Genomic DNA, 7500 nt, shown 5'->3' on the forward strand with positions numbered 1-7500 from the left:
GTGGCTGTACCAGTTTATCGCTTAACCTAACTGTGGCTGTACCAGTTTATCGCTTAACCTAACTGTGGCTGTACCAGTTTATCGCTTAACCTAACTGTGGCTGTACCAGTTTATCGCTTAACCTAACTGTGGCTGTACCAGTTTATCGCTTAACCTAACTGTGGCTGTACCAGTTTATCGCTTAACCTAACTGTGGCTGTACCAGTTTATCGCTTAACCTAACTGTGGCTGTACCAGTTTATCGCTTAACCTAACTGTGGCTGTACCAGATTATCGCTTAACCTAACTGTGGCTGTACCAGATTATCGCTTAACCTAACTGTGGCTGTACCAGTTTATCGCTTAACCTAACTGTGGCTGTACCAGTTTATCGCTTAACCTAACTGTGGCTGTACCAGATTATCGCTTAACCTAACTGTGGCTGTACCAGATTATCGCTTAACCTAACTGTGGCTGTACCAGTTTATCGCTTAACCTAACTGTGGCTGTACCAGTTTATCGCTTAACCTAACTGTGGCTGTACCAGTTTATCGCTTAACCTAACTGTGGCTGTACCAGTTTATCGCTTAACCTAACTGTGGCTGTACCAGTTTATCGCTTAACCTAACTGTGGCTGTACCAGTTTATCGCTTAACCTAACTGTGGCTGTACCAGTTTATCGCTTAACCTAACTGTGGCTGTACCAGTTTATCGCTTAACCTAACTGTGGCTGTACCAGTTTATCGCTTAACCTAACTGTGGCTGTACCAGTTTATCGCTTAACCTAACTGTGGCTGTACCAGATTATCGCTTAACCTAACTGTGGCTGTACCAGATTATCGCTTAACCTAACTGTGGCTGTACCAGATTATCGCTTAACCTAACTGTGGCTGTACCAGATTATCGCTTAACCTAACTGTGGCTGTACCAGATTATCGCTTAACCTAACTCAATTTGTCCCTTAACCTAACTCAATTTGTCCCTTAACCTAACTCAATTTGTCCCTTAACCTAACTCAATTTGTCCCTTAACCTAACTCAATTTGTCCCTTAACCTAACTCAATTTGTCCCTTAACCTAACTCAATTTGTCCCTTAACCTAACTCAATTTGTCCCTTAACCTAACTCAATTTGTCCCTTAACCTAACTCAATTTGTCCCTTAACCTAACTCAATTTGTCCCTTAACCTAACTCAATTTGTCCCTTAACCTAACTCAATTTGTCCCTTAACCTAACTCAATTTGTCCCTTAACCTAACTCAATTTGTCCCTTAACCTAACTCAATTTGTCCCTTAACCTAACTCAAGTTGTCCCTTAACCTAACTCAAGTTGTCCCTTAACCTAACTCAAGTTGTCCCTTAACCTAACTCAAGTTGTCCCTTAACCTAACTCAAGTTGTCCCTTAACCTAACTCAAGTTGTCCCTTAACCTAACTCAAGTTGTCCCTTAACCTAACTCAAGTTGTCCCTTAACCTAACTCAAGTTGTCCCTTAACCTAACTCAAGTTGTCCCTTAACCTAACTCAAGTTGTCCCTTAACCTAACTCAAGTTGTCCCTTAACCTAACTCAAGTTGTCCCTTAACCTAACTCAAGTTGTCCCTTAACCTAACTCAAGTTGTCCCTTAACCTAACTCAAGTTGTCCCTTAACCTAACTCAAGTTGTCCCTTAACCTAACTCAAGTTGTCCCTTAACCTAACTCAAGTTGTCCCTTAACCTAACTCAAGTTGTCCCTTAACCTAACTCAAGTTGTCCCTTAACCTAACTCAAGTTGTCCCTTAACCTAACTCAATTTGTCCCTTAACCTAACCCACGTTGTCCCTTAACCTAACTCAAGTTGTCCCTTAACCTAACTCAAGTTGTCCCTTAACCTAACTCAAGTTGTCCCTTAACCTAACTCAAGTTGTCCCTTAACCTAACTCAAGTTGTCCCTTAACCTAACTCAAGTTGTCCCTTAACCTAACTCAAGTTGTCCCTTAACCTAACTCAAGTTGTCCCTTAACCTAACTCAAGTTGTCCCTTAACCTAACTCAAGTTGTCCCTTAACCTAACTCAAGTTGTCCCTTAACCTAACTCAAGTTGTCCCTTAACCTAACTCAAGTTGTCCCTTAACCTAACTCAAGTTGTCCCTTAACCTAACTCAAGTTGTCCCTTAACCTAACTCAAGTTGTCCCTTAACCTAACTCAAGTTGTCCCTTAACCTAACTCAAGTTGTCCCTTAACCTAACTCAAGTTGTCCCTTAACCTAACTCAAGTTGTCCCTTAACCTAACTCAAGTTGTCCCTTAACCTAACTCAAGTTGTCCCTTAACCTAACTCAAGTTGTCCCTTAACCTAACTCAATTTGTCCCTTAACCTAACTCAATTTGTCCCTTAACCTAACTCAATTTGTCCCTTAACCTAACTCAAGTTGTCCCTTAACCTAACTCAATTTGTCCCTTAACCTAACTCAATTTGTCCCTTAACCTAACTCAATTTGTCCCTTAACCTAACTCAATTTGTCCCTTAACCTAACTCAATTTGTCCCTTAACCTAACTCAAGTTGTCCCTTAACCTAACTCAAGTTGTCCCTTAACCTAACCCACGTTGTCCCTTAACCTAACCCACGTTGTCCCTTAACCTAACCGACGTTGTCCCTTAACCTAACCGACGTTGTCCCTTAACCTAACCGACGTTGTCCCTTAACCTAACCGACGTTGTCCCTTAACCTAACCGACGTTGTCCCTTAACCTAACCGACGTTGTCCCTTAACCTAACCGACGTTGTCCCTTAACCTAACCCACGTTGTCCCTTAACCTAACCCACGTTGTCCCTTAACCTAACCCACGTTGTCCCTTAACCTAACCCACGTTGTCCCTTAACCTAACCCACGTTGTCCCTTAACCTAACCCACGTTGTCCCTTAACCTAACCCACGTTGTCCCTTAACCTAACCCACGTTGTCCCTTAACCTAACCCACGTTGTCCCTTAACCTAACCCACGTTGTCCCTTAACCTAACCCACGTTGTCCCTTAACCTAACCCACGTTGTCCCTTAACCTAACCCACGTTGTCCCTTAACCTAACCCACGTTGTCCCTTAACCTAACCCACGTTGTCCCTTAACCTAACCCACGTTGTCCCTTAACCTAACCCACGTTGTCCCTTAACCTAACCCACGTTGTCCCTTAACCTAACCCACGTTGTCCCTTAACCTAACCCACGTTGTCCCTTAACCTAACCCACGTTGTCCCTTAACCTAACCCACGTTGTCCCTTAACCTAACCCACGTTGTCCCTTAACCTAACCCACGTTGTCCCTTAACCTAACCCACGTTGTCCCTTTGCCTAACATAGTTCACTGCTCGGAATCTCTGGTGTCGTTGTTATCCTCATGTAGATGTCTTGCGAGTGTTGCTTACTTTCCACATATTCCTGCTATCCACTGTCAATTGTACTGCAATAGGACTATATCGCCGACCCCCCCCCTCCCCCCCCTCTGTCCCCCTCTGTCCCCCTCTTTGTGTCTCTGTCCTCTCAAGCTGGTCGGTCTGGCGTTTGAGTGTTAAATGAGCCTCGCAGCTGTTCAGTTGCATTCAGATGTCGACGCCCTCAGTGTACGTCGTGGTATGGTCTGTGTCCATTGTCCGCTGATGTCGTACGCGTAACCCACACGCTGTACCGATCATCGGTCGTTACGTACAGAGTGAAGTAGTGTGATACGTGTGACCGTACGCTGGCTGTGCCCAACGGTGTCGAATCTCAATTTCCATATGTTGTGCTTGATGCTACTTGTCTCGTCTCCCAATAACAGCTAGGTTGCACTGTGGTACGCCGTAGAGGCGTGTGGGAGGAACGTACGAACGCATTGTATGTCACCCTGGGTCGCTGGGGGTGGTGGTGCGGTGAGTCAGGTCAGGTCAGGTCAGCGTGAGCCGTCTGATGTAGTGACGCGTGTATTCCGACTTTGTCGTATTGCCTCACACAAAGTGCTACCCTGGTGGACCGCGTTCCATATCTGGGACATGCCGCAGATGCCGGTTGACAGTGGATCGCGGAAGGTACATCGCATACGTGCGCGGGCCACCTTCCACGTGTTCTCTTCTGCACATGTCGCAGTGTGTATGTGGTCTGATGTAGCGTGTCGTGACACATGACATCCTGGCATGCAAGAATTGTTGAATTCGCAAATGTAGGTGGACATCTACGTTTACTGCCCAAGATACGCAAATGAACTGGAAATCCGTTGTTGAGCGGTTGTTCACGCTGGAGGTGAATCTGTGATGGCGACGATCGGTACAGCTATTAACCGGTTGTTTCAGCGGTACCCGCCACATCCACACGCGTGACTAGGCCCATGTGGGTATGAAGCGATACGCGGCGGTGGCTTGGTGGGACTGTTCCCGGCCGGTGAAGGGGGGCCGCCCGGCGTGTTGGCCGCGCGCTGCGTGGGCGCACGCGCAACAGGCGGCTGGTGGGGGGCGCCGAGTGGCAGGAGCGCCAGCCGACGGGCCCGGCAGGCGGCGCAGCTACGCTGCGGCGCACCCTGCACGCGGCGCCTGGCGGCCAAAGTTGGTTCAGCCGAGCCCGGTGCGAAGCGCGGTGGACATCTGCAGTGTGCTGGTCTGATTGAGGACTGTGTGCGTTGAGGATGCGCCGCCGCCTGGCACTCGGCGCCGCGACGCCGTCTGCTGCTCGGTCGCCCCAGCGGTTCTCGCAGGTGGTTTGTATCGCAGTTGTGCGGACGTGTTGGCGCGTGCGCTGTGCTGGGAGAGTTCGCTTCTGCACCCAAGTGGGGCTTTGCCCTTGTGTGGCGCTGGCGTTGGAGCTGCCGGTCACCATAGGTGGCGCGTGTTGTCTCCCGCCGGCAATGCCACGACAGCACGCTCCCGGGCCTCTGTCGGCAGCGGCAAGCTCAGTTGGGAGCAAGGGTGTTCGCACTAAAACCGTCTACTCGCCTAACTCCGGGCGATTGCGCCTCTCTCGAAACCGACCAAGTACCTAGGACGGCGCTGCGCGCCGCCGGGACCTGAGAGGGTTTCGAGGTGTATCGTGCAGGGGAGCTCGGCCTCCTCCTGTTTGCAGAATAATTGAGCGGACGCTTGCGTGTTCGCGCGGGCCCCCGGGACACACTCCCGGGCGGCCGGCTGCTCAGCTCTAGTTGACGCAGCTCCCTGGTTGATCCTGCCAGTAGTCATATGCTTGTCTCAAAGATTAAGCCATGCATGTCTCAGTACAAGCCGCATTAAGGTGAAACCGCGAATGGCTCATTAAATCAGTTATGGTTCCTTAGATCGTACCCACGTTACTTGGATAACTGTGGTAATTCTAGAGCTAATACATGCAAACAGAGTCCCGACCAGAGATGGAAGGGACGCTTTTATTAGATCAAAACCAATCGGATTGGCTTGTCTGGTCCGTTTGCCTTGGTGACTCTGAATAACTTTGGGCTGATCGCACGGTCCTCGTACCGGCGACGCATCTTTCAAATGTCTGCCTTATCAACTGTCGATGGTAGGTTCTGCGCCTACCATGGTTGTAACGGGTAACGGGGAATCAGGGTTCGATTCCGGAGAGGGAGCCTGAGAAACGGCTACCACATCCAAGGAAGGCAGCAGGCGCGCAAATTACCCACTCCCGGCACGGGGAGGTAGTGACGAAAAATAACGATACGGGACTCATCCGAGGCCCCGTAATCGGAATGAGTACACTTTAAATCCTTTAACGAGTATCTATTGGAGGGCAAGTCTGGTGCCAGCAGCCGCGGTAATTCCAGCTCCAATAGCGTATATTAAAGTTGTTGCGGTTAAAAAGCTCGTAGTTGGATTTGTGTCCCACGCTGTTGGTTCACCGCCCGTCGGTGTTTAACTGGCATGTATCGTGGGACGTCCTGCCGGTGGGGCGAGCCGAAGGGGTGCTTTCGCGTCCCGAGGCGGACCCCGTTTAAATCCTACCAGGGTGCTCTTTGTTGAGTGTCTCGGTGGGCCGGCACGTTTACTTTGAACAAATTAGAGTGCTTAAAGCAGGCAAGCCCGCCTGAATACTGTGTGCATGGAATAATGGAATAGGACCTCGGTTCTATTTTGTTGGTTTTCGGAACCCGAGGTAATGATTAATAGGGACAGGCGGGGGCATTCGTATTGCGACGTTAGAGGTGAAATTCTTGGATCGTCGCAAGACGAACAGAAGCGAAAGCATTTGCCAAGTATGTTTTCATTAATCAAGAACGAAAGTTAGAGGTTCGAAGGCGATCAGATACCGCCCTAGTTCTAACCATAAACGATGCCAGCCAGCGATCCGCCGCAGTTCCTCCGATGACTCGGCGGGCAGCCTCCGGGAAACCAAAGCTTTTGGGTTCCGGGGGAAGTATGGTTGCAAAGCTGAAACTTAAAGGAATTGACGGAAGGGCACCACCAGGAGTGGAGCCTGCGGCTTAATTTGACTCAACACGGGAAACCTCACCAGGCCCGGACACCGGAAGGATTGACAGATTGATAGCTCTTTCTTGATTCGGTGGGTGGTGGTGCATGGCCGTTCTTAGTTGGTGGAGCGATTTGTCTGGTTAATTCCGATAACGAACGAGACTCTAGCCTGCTAACTAGTCGCGTGACATCCTTCGTGCTGTCAGCGATTACTTTTCTTCTTAGAGGGACAGGCGGCTTCTAGCCGCACGAGATTGAGCAATAACAGGTCTGTGATGCCCTTAGATGTTCTGGGCCGCACGCGCGCTACACTGAAGGAATCAGCGTGTCTTCCTAGGCCGAAAGGTCGGGGTAACCCGCTGAACCTCCTTCGTGCTAGGGATTGGGGCTTGCAATTGTTCCCCATGAACGAGGAATTCCCAGTAAGCGCGAGTCATAAGCTCGCGTTGATTACGTCCCTGCCCTTTGTACACACCGCCCGTCGCTACTACCGATTGAATGATTTAGTGAGGTCTTCGGACTGGTACGCGGCATCGACTCTGTCGTTGCCGATGCTACCGGAAAGATGACCAAACTTGATCATTTAGAGGAAGTAAAAGTCGTAACAAGGTTTCCGTAGGTGAACCTGCGGAAGGATCATTACCGACTAGACTGCATGTCTTTCGATGTGCGTGTCGTGTCGCGCAACACGCTACCTGTACGGCAGTGGCCGTGCGCCGCGTGCGGAACCACGCGTGCCTCTCAAAACTAGCGGAAGTGTTGTTGTTGTGTGGTACGAGCGCTGAAGCTCTGGAGCGGCTGGCCTGCGGTACCTGGCGCCTGGCGCCGGTTTTGAATGACGTTCGCCCGAGTGCCTGTCCGCTCCGGTGTGGAGCCGTACGACGCCCATCGGCTGTGAGGCCGTTGGACACAAAAAAATAGTGGAACAGGGGCCGTCAGACGCCTCAGTCCCGCAAATGCTACTGTCTTGAAAGAGACAGTGGGAGACTGAAAAGGAAAAGATCACCCAGGACGGTGGATCACTCGGCTCGTGGGTCGATGAAGAACGCAGCAAATTGCGCGTCGACATGTGAACTGCAGGACACATGAACATCGACGTTTCGAACGCACATTGCGGTCCATGGATTC

At 50.1% G+C, this 7500-nt stretch overlaps 2 non-coding genes across 2 annotated transcripts in view; both read left to right on the forward strand.

Moving 5' to 3' along the window:
* The first annotated feature begins 5121 nt into the window (after window positions 1–5121).
* On the forward strand, window positions 5122–7014 carry LOC126322135 (small subunit ribosomal RNA). Its single transcript, XR_007558839.1, has one exon. It is a non-coding gene; the product is annotated as a small subunit ribosomal RNA (ribosomal RNA).
* Window positions 7015–7375: 361 nt separating this feature from the next.
* The window catches only part of LOC126322133 (5.8S ribosomal RNA), a 155-nt gene continuing 30 nt past the window's right edge, over window positions 7376–7500 (forward strand). The window contains exon 1 of the ribosomal RNA XR_007558837.1: window positions 7376–7500. This exon is cut by the window's right edge and continues 30 nt beyond it. This is a non-coding gene — a ribosomal RNA (5.8S ribosomal RNA).

Source organism: Schistocerca gregaria, unplaced genomic scaffold (assembly GCF_023897955.1).
Source record: "Schistocerca gregaria isolate iqSchGreg1 unplaced genomic scaffold, iqSchGreg1.2 ptg000792l, whole genome shotgun sequence".
NCBI lineage: Eukaryota > Metazoa > Arthropoda > Insecta > Orthoptera > Acrididae > Schistocerca > Schistocerca gregaria.